General features: G+C 42.1%; 1 protein-coding gene across 1 annotated transcript in view; it reads right to left on the bottom strand.

The window, feature by feature from the left end:
* Nucleotides 1-8,154, bottom strand: part of mgat5 (alpha-1,6-mannosylglycoprotein 6-beta-N-acetylglucosaminyltransferase) — a 168,733-nt gene extending 160,579 nt beyond the window's left edge. The window contains exon 1 of the mRNA XM_072579655.1: nucleotides 8,010-8,154. The gene's annotated coding sequence lies outside the window, so the exon portion shown is untranslated. The remainder of the gene's footprint in view (nucleotides 1-8,009) is intronic.
* Between the last annotated feature and the right edge of the window lie 3,895 nt (nucleotides 8,155-12,049).

Here is a 12,049-nt window from a genome sequence, read left to right as displayed (position 1 = left end):
GAGGGGGAGTTGAAATGCTGGGCCACGGGGCGGTTTGGTTGATTGGTGCGGGTGTCTCGGAGATGTTCCCTAAAGCGCTCTGATAGGAGGCGCCCAGTCTCCCTAATGTAGAGGAGACCACATCGGGAGCAACGGATACAATAAATGATATTAGTGGATGTGCAGGCGAAACTGTGATGGATGTGGAAGGCTCCTTTAGGGCCTTGGATAGAGGTGAGGGAGGAGGTGTGGGCACAGGTTTTACAGTTCCTGCGGTGGCAGGGGAAAGTGCCAGAATGGGAGGGTGGGTCATAGGGGGGTGTGGACCTGACCAGGTAGTCACGGAGGGAACGGTCTTTGCGGAAGGCGGAAAGGGGTGGTGAGGGAAATATATCCCTGGTGGTGGGGTCGTTTTGGAGGTGGCGGAAATGTCGGCGGATGATTTGGTTGATGCGAAAGTTTGTAGGGTGGAAGGTGAGCACCAGGGGCATTCTGTCCTTATTACGGTTGAAGCGGTGGGGTCTGAGGGCGGAGGTGCGGGACGTGGACGAGATGCATTGGAGGGCATCTTTAACCACGTGGGAAGGGAAATTGCGGTCTCTAAAGAAGGAGGCCATCTGGCGTGTCCTATGGTGGAACTGGTCCTCCTGGGAGCAGATACAGCGGAGGCGGAGAAATTGGGAATACGGAATGGCATTTTTGCAAGAGATAGGGTGGGAAGAGGTGTAATCCAGGTAGCTGTGGGAGTCGGTGGGTTTGTAAAACATGTCAGTGTCAAGTCGGTCGTCACTAATTGAGATGGAGAGGTCCAGGAAGGGGAGCGAGGTGTCAGAGATAGTCTAGGTAAATTTAAGGTCAGGGTGGAATGTGTTGGTGAAGTTGATGAATTGCTCAACCTCCTCGCGGGAGCACGAGGTGGCACCAATGCAGTCATCAATGTAGCGGAGGAAGAGGTGAGGAGTGGTGCCGGTGTAATTACGGAAGATCAACTGTTCTACATAGCCAACAAAGAGACAGGCATAGCTGGGGCCCATACGTGTGCCCATGGCTACGCCTTTGGTCTGGAGGAAGTGGGAGGATTCAAAGGTGAAATTGTTAAGGGTGAGGATCAGTTCGGCCAAACGAATGAGAGTGTCAGTGGAAGGGTACTGTTGGGGACGTCTGGAGAGGAAACAACGGAGGGCTTGGAGGCCCAAACCTCCTCCCTCACCTCTATCCAAGGCCCTAAAGGAGCCTTCCACATCCATCACAGTTTCACCTGCACATCCACTAATATCATTTATTGTATCCGTTGCTCCCGATGTGGTCTCCTCTACATTGGGGAGACTGGGCGCCTCCTAGCAGAGCGCTTTAGGGAACATCTCCGAGACACCCACACCAATCAACCAAACCGCCCCGTGGCCCAACATTTCAACTCCCCCTCCCACTCTGCCAAGGACATGGAGGTCCTGGGCCTCCTTCACCGCCGCTCCCTCACCACCAGACGCCTGGAGGAAGAACGCCTCATCTTCCGCCTCGGAACACTTCAACCCCAGGGCATCAATGTGGACTTCAACAGCTTCCTCATCTTCCTTTCCCCCACCTCATCCTAGTTTCAAACTTCCAGCTCAGTAACTGTCTCCTTAACTTGTCCGGACTTGTCCGACCTGCCTATCTTCTTTTCCACCTATCCACTCCACCCTCTCCTCCTTGACCTATCACCTTCATCTCCTCCCCCACTCACCCATTGTACTCTATGATGCTTTCTCCCCACCCCCACCCTCCTTTAGCTTATCTCTCCACGCTCCAGGCTCACTGCCTTTATTCCTGATGAAGGGCTTTTGCCCGAAACGTCGATTTCGCTGCTCGTTGGATGCTGCCTGAACTGCTGTGCTCTTCCAGCACCACTAATCCATACTGTTTCCTTAGTCACCCTCCAACTCCAGACATATGGATATAATACATTAAGGTTCTCCTTGATTTTATTTGCCATAGTATTTCATACTCTCTCTTTCCTTTCCTAGTTTCCTTTTTGAATTCACCCCTGCACTTTCTGTTTTCGTCTTGATTTTCAGTAGTATTGAGTTCTTCGTGTTTGCTATAAGTTTTTCTTTACTAACTTATCTAGCTTAATATGATCCTTGACAACCGGGGGGCTCTACATTTGTCTGTACCATCAGTTTTCATCATGGGAACATGTTTTCTCTGAACTTTCTGAATTTCCCCTTTGAATGCCTTCAATTCCTTTAAAACTGATTTACCGTCTAGGAGGTTTAACCAGTTTACTTGAGCTGAATCACAGCTTAGCTTAATAAAGTTGGCCATAAGCCAACCTATAACTTTAATTCCTGTGCTACCATTAAACTTTTCTACAATTATGTTAAAACTGAACTATAATCACTACACTAAGTATTTTCCCACAGTTACACTAATGCAGAGTCTGGAAGAGTGGGGTGCACAAAAATAAGTTTGAAGGAATATGGTGCTAATCACTGGGACCTGTGCTTTCAGCAAAATCCTAGTTTGGGCATTACTTCCCTCTCTCAAAAGCCCCAATGTACTCATAAACAAGCAGGAAAAGAGCACAGCTCTGGGACAACATCCAGCACTCAAGATCCAATACTGAAGCGAGAGCCTTAGTCCCTGTGATCACTGGTTTAGTCAACCATATGAATTCTGGGTGAGCCTTGGCCACATGCCCTCCCATGCAGAGGTGGCTCCACTAAAAGACAACAGGAACTGCCAATATTTGGAATCTCTACAAGGCGCTCAAACAAGGGCTTGGGAAATTCAAGTATGAGGTCACCAGTCAGTGAAAGGTTACCCTGACGTGCAGAATTGGTGAGGAGCAGCTTTTCCAATTGGATAGTTGCTTATTTCCTGTAATTGCTTTTGTAGATTGAATAGTGAGCCAACTAGTAATAACTTTGGGAGAAAAGCAACCTCCAATTGCAAGTGAGTAGTTAGTAAAGGCAGAATCAGCAGTGAGGGAGTCACGGGGTGCTGGGACCATCCAGTTGCTAAGCAGGGCTGAGAGACGGCTGCCTTTTTCTGAGTCTGGGAGAGGGTCAGTTTCTGGTGGGTCTGGGTAAAGAGAAGGATGGTATCAGGAGTGGGCATAGGAGGCTGCAAGTGGAGACAAGTAAGAGTGACAGCCCTTGTCATCAAGGCTGCATTTGACTGAGTGTGGCTTCAAGGAATGTGAGCAAACTGGAGTCAATGGAAATCAGGGGCAAACTTTCTGGTGGTTGAAGTCTTATCTGGCACATAGGAAAATGATTATGGTTGTTGTAGGTCAATCATTTTGGCTCTAGATCATCTCTGCCAAAGGTCCTGATGATAGTGTCACAGACCCAACCATTATCAATGCTTCATCAATGACCTACCCTCCATGCTAAGGTCAGAAGTGGGGATGTTTGTTGATGATTGCACTATGTTCAACACCATTCATGACTCCTCAGATACTGAAGCAGTCCACATTAAAATGTAATAAGTCCTAGACAATATCCAGGTTTGAGCTGACAAATGGAAAATATCATTTGCAGTACACAAATGCCAAGCTATGACCATCTCCAATATAAGACAATCTTTTCCCTTGGTGTTCAATGGTATTACCATCATTGAATTAGTGACCATCAACATCCCAGGCTGTTCCATTGACCAGAAACACAAGTAGACTCACCATATAAATACAGTGGCTTAAAAAATTATGTCACAGGATGGGAATATTGCAGCAAGTAACTCAGCTCCTGACTCTCCAAAGCCAGTCCACCACCTATAAGGCAGAGGTCAGGAATGTGATCAAATATTCCAAATTGCCTGGATGCATGCAGCTCCAAAAAACACTCACGAATCTTAACACTATTTGGAACAAAGCAGCACTTGAATGGCACCACATCCACAAATATTCAGTTCCTCCACTGCCAATGCAGCAATGTGTACAATCTACAAGATGCACAGCAGAAATTTGCCCAAGATGCTCAGACAGCACCTTCTAAACCCATGACCCCATTCCCATCTAGAAAGACAAGGGCAGCAGATACATGGTAAATCACCACATGCATGTTTCCCCTCCAAGCACCCACCAACCTGACTTAGAAATAGATCATCATTCCTTCACTGTCTCTGGCTCACAATCCTGGAATTTCCTGCCTAATGGCATGTGGGCTAATGTACACCACATAGACTGTCGTGATTCAACAAGGCCGCTCACCACCACCACCACCTCAAGGGCAATTAAGAATGAGCAAGAAGGCAGTGACACTAACATCACACAAGAGAATGAAAAGAAATTAAAATCCCATCTGATTACTGCCTAGCTATTTTAGCACTTTTCACAGATATGCTCATCTATTTGCTGTACCATCTTGTTCTGACTGTTTTGGTCTCTATCGTATACTTGCAGTATTGTGGCAGTCCCTCTTATGTTCCTTAGTTCATTAATACAACTTTGTTTGATGATCCTTCTAATATATTGTCCCTCCTCATAGTTGTAATTGTTTTTTTTTCCCACCAAAATTGCCTGAGCCCTTTTTAAAACTGTTTTTACACAACTGTATCTGGTATATTAATAAATTATTTTTATGTAATTTGGCAGTGGCTGCTGTTCAATTTTTGGATCAAAAAGAATGTCTTTGCTGAAAACGATCCTTCCCTTACTTGTTCTCACATGTGCACTGTCCTCCCAGGAGATGAGTGCATAGGATTTACAATTAGGAGCCCTGATTTTAACTGTTGAACGGTTTGCAGTTCCAACTGATTGTCAGCTGACATCAGTTGAAATTAGGATTTCTCTCATGTTTCAATCGGTCCAATTCGATTTCAGTTCCTGCTGCACTCGATAACAGCATTTAGCAATGCCTGATTTATTATCTAAGAAAATAGAACTAAAACAACAAAATTTGATATGAAATGAATTACAACAATGGCTGTTAATTCTTAAATAGTATCAGAATCATGAAAATAAATGTATCTTTTTGTCTTTGTACATAACACTACAATAAAACAATATGTTTCCTATTTGTTGTTTGTTCATATGCTGAGGAAAACTACACTGAGAACAAAGTGATTATAATTTAAAAGGAGTAAATGGATAAGCAGCTTAATGTTTTAGTGTTTGACGTTTTTCAACAGCACTGTGAGCAACTTGTACATGATCATTTTCATCACTTTTGAAATACCTGTAAAGTTGACACATGGTATCACATCACTGAAAAATAACTTAATGTGCAATTCTTCACTATCTCATATGACCCACATTAACACAGCTATTTTATCATGCATATTTCAGATTACAAAGTTTCCTAGTTGTTTTAACAGTTACAAAGTATAAGTTATATATTGTTCTAATACACTGAATATGAAAATAAGGATCTGACACTGCCACTAAATGGATTCAAATACAACAAAACTGGACAACAGGACTTCTTGTCAAGATATCAAGTAAGTAGGGAAGGTGTGGTTGTAACCAAATGTGCAGCATCCTTAACAGTCTGTTTCAACACTATGCATTTATAATGCATTTTAACATAGTAAAACACCCCCAAGATACTTCACAAGAGTGCTGTCACACTGAAGTTGACACTGGGACACCAAGCAATCATGAGGAAAGGTTACCAAAAGTTTGGTTAACAAGGTACCTTTTAAGGAACTTCTAAAAGCCAAGCGAGGTGAAGAGGTTTAGGTACCAGGTAGCTAAAAGTTTGTTACAGCAACAAACATCAGGAATGTATAACAGGGCAGAATCAGGTTTATTTTGCAATGATTGATACAAAATCCGTGGTGAGGCCACAGAAGTGTTTGAAGACGTGCATGAGAATTTTAGAATTAAGGTGTTCTTGAAACTGAAGCCAATGTTAGTCAGCAGAAGCCGCTAAGATGAATTATGCGTAACAGTCTCTTTGTATGTGTGACATTTTCATTCGTTGTGCTTCCAATGCAAAACAGGATTGGCCAAAAAAACTTGGAATTAGATTTAACAAGGGGAAATGAAGAACCATCATTCATCCATAGCTGAAAATTCAGTGAACTCCTGTGTAGCATTCTTACTCATAAAAGGAATTTTCTGGATGAAGTCCATATCTTGCTGGAGGCAGTAAGGAGCACCTTGGAGGATGAATGCATCAAATTCCATCCCAGGCACCAACAAATGAGGTGTAATGCTTCCTGCACTGAATAGGGGCATCATAAAAATATTGAATCTTATCGTCTTGTCAGAAATCTCTACAGACTGGTGGTCAATCCAAATGCTTTGATCAGATGGTCTTTAGGCCTTGAGGGGTTTTTACTCAGAGTGGTGGCAACTAGTTTTCGAAATATTCGGGATGCTATTTCACATCATCTGCAGAATTAAACTAATACCATCACATATACTGTCATAGTGGTCAGTGGGCACAGTAGACAAAATGGCATGCTACATTCTGTTTTCTTGATGCCATCCTCTCTGTTGCTAGTAGCTCAGGCCCCTTTCTAAAATACCTTTTTCAGCTTCCAACTTATTTTGGTGTCACAGTATTGAAACAGGCTGATCTCGAGTTTACAGTGGTAATTCAACCTCAGGAATGTAGTAACCTTGAGAGAGGGCCAACCCTTGTTTGAAGAAATTTAGTGTAAAAGAGTGCAACCAACCACAACCAGTCTCCAAGAGTCACTTTGGCACAGAACAGGAATAGATTTGTAAAGAGGCAAAAGTGAGGACTGCGGATGCTGGAAATCAGAGTCTAGATTAGAGTGGTGCTGGAAAAGCACAGCAGGTCAGGCAGCATCCGAGGAGCAGGAAAATTGACGCTTCGGGCAAAAGCCCTTCATCAGGAAGGGCTTCATTCCTGATGAAGGGCTTTTGCCCAAAACATCAATTTTCCTGCTCCTCGGATGCTGCCTGACATGCTGTGCTTTTCCAGCACCACTCTAATCTAGACTCTAATCTAGATCTCCATAACCAAGGCTTTGAAGTAAGATGGCTCCCTGGCTTTAATTGTTAAGAACAGTTTACGGAATTCTTTCTTAGTCATTAAGCTAAGAAAAGATCTTTCTAATTTATATAGTAAATGCTGATGAACCTGTTCAAAGATGTTATGACACACCCCTGGAGCAGAAAAGACTTGAATCAGGGACTACTGGTCTGGAGTTAGGGGCATAAATACTGTGTGACAGAGCCCTCAAATAACCATAGTCCCAGAGAGGTGCAACTGCGTTAGAGAGAGAGAGAAATAGAGACACACGACTCATGGTGAGTTTCACTTGGGAGTCACTATGCCCCAGGCAAGAGACAAGTTTGAGAGGACAAGGCCTTCATGTTAACTTTAGCTGGTGAAGACATTGAACCCATACCATTGGCAGATCTCTATATCACAAACCAGCCATCCAGCCAACTGACCTAACTATACTCTACATTGAGATACTGGGTAAAAACAATGAGATACTGGGAGCTTGTGCAGGTTGAAATTTAGTGAAATGTGAAGGACTCACTGAATTTCATAAATTCTTTCAGTCTCCAGAATGAATGTTAAAAGATTTAACTTGGGGAGCAGGTTGGTGATTGATATGTTTCTAGACTCTGATATGTTTCAGCGATTGTACCTTTTCAATTGATGCAGTAGTTTAAACCTGTTTTGGAGACATTTAAGTATTGCATCAGATTTCTAGCTTAACTGGTTAAATTACATTACTTAACTCTCTTTAATTTATGGAATGTGGGTATTTCGCTGGGCGGGCCAGCATTTATTGTTCATCCCTAATTATCCTTGAGAATGTGATGGCAAGCTGACTTCTTGCACCACTGCAGTCCATTTGCTACAGGTAGACCCAAAATATCCTTAAGGAGGGTGCTCCAGGAATTTGACCTTGCAACACTGAAGGAATAGTGATACATTTCCAAGTCAGGAGGATGACCCTCCAAGCCACTCACTATCCAGATTACTACATGAAAATATTTAACATATTTGTCTAAATTTTGTTTGAGAATATTATCAACTGTTCCATCAGAATGTAATACTAAACAAAGGACAGATGTTTCCTAGTACAGAATTAGAAAGAAATACAGTGTTAATTACCTGAAAACTGATCTAGTAGTCTCTTGATTGAAAAATACTGGATTAGTGGTGCTGGAAGAGCACAGTAGTTCAGGCAGCATCCAACGAGCAGCGAAATCAACATTTCGGGCAAAAGCCCTTCATCAGGAATAAAGGCAGTGAGCCTGAAGCATGGAGAGATAAGCTAGAGGAGGGTGGGGGTGGGGAGAGAGTAGCATAGAGTACAATGGGTGAGTGGGGGAGGAGATGAAGGTGATAGGTCAAGGAGGAGAGGGTGGAGTGGATAGGTGCAAAAGAGGATAGGCAGGTTGGACAAGTCAAGGAGACAGTAACTGAGTTGGAAGTTTGAAACTAGGATGAGGTGGGGGAAGGGGAAATGAGGAAACTGTTGAAGTCCACATTGATGCCCTGGGGTTGAAGTGTTCCGAGGCGGAAGATGAGGCGTTCTTCCTCCAGGTGTCTGATTGAAAAAGTCAATTGCAGCACAGAATGTTTACAGGAGGGGAAAAGAAATAAAGGAGAAAGCAAAAAAGAAATATTCAGGACCCCTCCCCTTAAAAAAAGGACAAGGGAACTAATTCAATGCTAACTATAAACTTGAAAAATGTGTACATGATGAAGTAAAGACAATTACTAACTCAATAATGATTTTAAAAAAGCGTGGATACAATTTCTTTAAAATTCACAGGCAAAGAATCAATTTTTATTTGAACTTAATTGTTTTGATTTAGGACGATAACAAAATTGTACTCTCAGTATAGTGAGTGTCTTTCTCTGAAAATGGCTCAGAACAAACAAGATATGTGTTCCAGGACTGTATTTTTTTACCAAGCGCACTTAGCAGCCTCATTAGTAAGGTTAAACAGAAAGATAAACATATTTTGCACAGCTCATGACATTTTTCTTAATACTCTGCACAATGATTTGGTTTGTTAAAAATGTGCTAGTCTGCGAATTGAGCATTCATTGACATCAAAGCACTGACAAAGTCTACAATATGTAGGACGATACTGGTTAAGCTTGTGAGGCTTGAAAGATTCAGAAAATGAAATTGGGTCATGTTGCTGCAGCTTTCCCATAAAATATTAAAAAGACTTCTCTGTTACTGTAACAGAGACAATGATTTTCTATTTTTTTTCTCAAACTATCTACTCACTGAGCAAGAACTATAAAATAAATGTTGATTTGTTTTCTGACCCTTTGAATCACTAATTTCTTGAATCACATTTATTTGCTACACTACAGGAGTTGTTTCAACTTTTGGAAGAAAAGACATTGCAGATTTTCACATGGTTTTGTGAAAAAATATTTAGCCACAACCACCATCTGCCCACATAAACATTTCACCCGCAGAAAAATAAATTAATTTTAATAACTGAAAACTGTCCAGGACATTTTATTTAATTCACAACACTTCTCACCAAATGAAATCAAAGGGAAAGCAAATATAATACTGGTGCAATTGACTTAGTATTAGCAAAATAATGTAAGTCATTAACACTTAAAGAATTAATCCAAGTTAACCAAAATAATAAAAGTGGTAGCTATACATACTTGTATAAACTATACCTTGAGAAACAGGATTCAAAGTAAGGAGCACATTGAGACTTGCTTAAAATGGAATCATATATATATTTACGATGTGTTTCTTTTATACATTAAAGATGAATGCCAGCTTTGTCTTTTTAAAACTTTCTACTATTTCTGTTCTATCACTATGCCAAGGTGCAGCCTCACCCCAATCTCCAGAGGTGAGATGAAGAAGTTTACTGACTGCTATGATCTGTTGACTTTGCTGATTTTGGCAACTGTGGATGTAGGTTTGTTCGCTGAGCTGGAAGATATGTTTTTGGACATTTCGTCACCATACTAGGTAACACCGTCGTCAGTGAGCCTCCAGATGAAGCATGGCCCGCTTTTTATTTATGTGCTTAGGTTTCTATCTTGGCAATTGCCCTCTTGTGATCTGAGTAGGCCTGGGCTACAGGACTTTCTTGTGCAAGTGTGCTCTGCACAGTCTGAAGGTAAGGGGTTCATTGGCAGAAGATAGCCTTTCCTATTAGGGAGATGTCACACAATAATAGAGCCACCTATTTGTTCTGAGATATCATGAATCACAAGGCAGGAGGAAAGGAGTGCTCAGGACCAGAAGATTTCAACTTTAGCACAATACCTAGACTGATGTTGCTGATGTATTGATTTGAATGCTTGTCTAAGTTTCACATGATATGCCTGCGTAAATGCATCAGTTCTATCATGAATAGCTACTCCTGTACTTTCTAACGTCCATTAGTCAACCAGCTTTAAGCCATTCTATGTTTAGGGCTGGATTTTACCTGAAATCAGGTAAATATCAATTTTGGGGAGCTTCATTCATGTTGCGATAGTAGTTTGCTCATGCTATTTGTGCACTCAATAATGATGAAAGTATTTGTCACTGCTGGGATGTCCCCTCAACAATGCAATTTTAAAACCCAGATGTGTGGCAAGTCACAGGTTACCAGGCAGGAGTTGCCCTTCATAGTCCATATAGTGGGAGGAGTATGAGAAACAAAAGCTTCTGAGGGCACATAGTTGGCACAGCTGATAATTCATTACAAATTCTCACTCACATCCATACATGTGTCACTATTTTACAGCATCAGCTGTCAATTGACAGTCATTGTAACTACAGGTATAAGAACTACGCTACACAAACTACCCATCCTTCATGTCATCCCATGTTAGAACCCTGTCAAAGTGAGTGCTACTTTTTCCCTAATGCTCAGCATAACATAACAGCTTCTCATTGTTCAATGCAGGAGCATTACAAGTTGGAACACATTCTAATGGCTGAAAATGTTCACTTCACTTTGCAAATGTGAAGAAATAAAATACAAAAAAGTTACATTTGTTTCTGGGGGCAAGGACTGTTTGACTTTTGAAAAACAACATATTCACAGTCAATGAATAATCACTGCACTAAGTTCACATCTATTGGAAACAATCATCGATTAAGTCAGGATGGCACTGTGGCCTCAGAATACCAAGGACCTGAGTTCAATTCTAGTTTCAGGCGACTGTGTGGACTTCCCAGTGTTTGTGCGGGTCTCCTCCAGGTGTTCGGGTTTCCTTCCATAGTCCAAGATGTGCAGGTTAGGTGAATTGGCAATGCTAAGTTGCCCATTGAATCCAGGGATGTGCAGGTTGGGTAGATTAAACATGGAAAATACCAGATCCAGGGATGGGATGGGTCTGGATGGACTAGCTGGGCTTAATTCTATACTATGATTCTATGAAGTCCTGTCTGACTTGATGTACCTGATGTTCTCTTATCATTGTAGATGGTGATGTCCCGGGTGTTGAATGTACTCATCATCCTCCTTGGAAAACTGTTCTTGTTTTCCAAGTTCAGCATCCATTGCATTTCCTCTTTGTCTGTCGAGCAAACATGCAAGGATTGTGCAGTGGACTGTTTGCAAGATATCCCTAGACCAATCCAAGCATTGGAACCCCATTTTCAGCAGGTCTGCTCCACAATGGCCCTTAGCTCTACCTTCAACACCGTAATCCCAACAAAATTCATCTCCCAACACTGATACCTAGGAATCCCCCTTTGCAACTGGATTCTCGACTTCCTGACCCATAGACTGCAATCAATCAGGATAGGTGACAAGACCTCCTCTAAAACAATGCCCTGCAAGGCTGCATACTCAGCCCCTTACTACACTCATCGCACACTCACAACTGTGTAGCCAAATTAACTCTGTTTACAAATTTGCTGATGACACTACTGCAATGGGTCAGATCTCAAACAACAATGAGACAGAGTACAGGAAGGAAATAAAGAGTTTAGTGGCAGAGTATAAAGACATCAAATTCCTGATGAAGGGCTTTTGCCCAAAATGTCAATTCTCCTGCTCTTCAGACGCTGCCTGACCAGTTGTGCTTTTTCAGTAACACACTCTCAGCTCTGATCTCCAGCATCTGCAGTCCTCACTTACTCCATTCAATTCTATTACCCTGGTGTACTTATGTAAGATATGATTTGTCTGGATAGTATGCAAAACAATACTTTTCCC

The sequence above is a fragment of the Chiloscyllium punctatum genome, chromosome 10 (assembly GCF_047496795.1).
Source record: "Chiloscyllium punctatum isolate Juve2018m chromosome 10, sChiPun1.3, whole genome shotgun sequence".
Taxonomy (NCBI): Eukaryota; Metazoa; Chordata; class Chondrichthyes; order Orectolobiformes; family Hemiscylliidae; genus Chiloscyllium; species Chiloscyllium punctatum.
The sequence above is the reverse complement of the archived record's forward strand: the minus strand, read 5'-3'. Positions and strand labels throughout refer to the sequence as shown.